At 63.2% G+C, this 288-nt stretch overlaps 1 protein-coding gene across 1 annotated transcript in view; it reads right to left on the bottom strand.

Annotated features, from left to right (window-relative positions):
* LOC104501359 (scavenger receptor cysteine-rich domain-containing group B protein-like) overlaps window positions 1-288 on the bottom strand; it is a gene marked incomplete at its 3' end in the record, with an annotated part of 4,831 nt that overhangs the window by 2,677 nt on the left and 1,866 nt on the right. The window lies entirely within an intron of this gene.

The following is a 288-nucleotide window of genomic DNA, read 5'->3' as shown; positions in this document are numbered from 1 at the left end:
ACCGCAGACGAGCCGGTTCGGGGATGATGGAGTCTGCGGACACAGTTGTTGATGCCACCAGTTCTCCTCCATGCTTGTCCTACCACGGTGAAGCCCCCCAGACCTTCAAGCTGCTGAAAAGCCCAGAGGAGGTGCAAGTGGGAGGGGGGGACCCCATAACCCCCCCTCAGCAGCAGAGCAGAGGGGGTTCCACACCAGAGCCCCGCCCTGCTCCCTGTGAGAACTGCTCAGTCACTTCCGATGAGCTTCCCCGCCATGGGGCGGTCCCGCTGTTGGAGGGTCCCTGGA

This window comes from Buceros rhinoceros, unplaced genomic scaffold (assembly GCF_000710305.1).
Source record: "Buceros rhinoceros silvestris isolate BGI_N320 unplaced genomic scaffold, ASM71030v1 scaffold31941, whole genome shotgun sequence".
Classification (NCBI taxonomy): domain Eukaryota; kingdom Metazoa; phylum Chordata; class Aves; order Bucerotiformes; family Bucerotidae; genus Buceros; species Buceros rhinoceros.
Note: the sequence above shows the minus strand (reverse complement) of the source record. Positions and strands in the feature narration are given on the sequence as shown.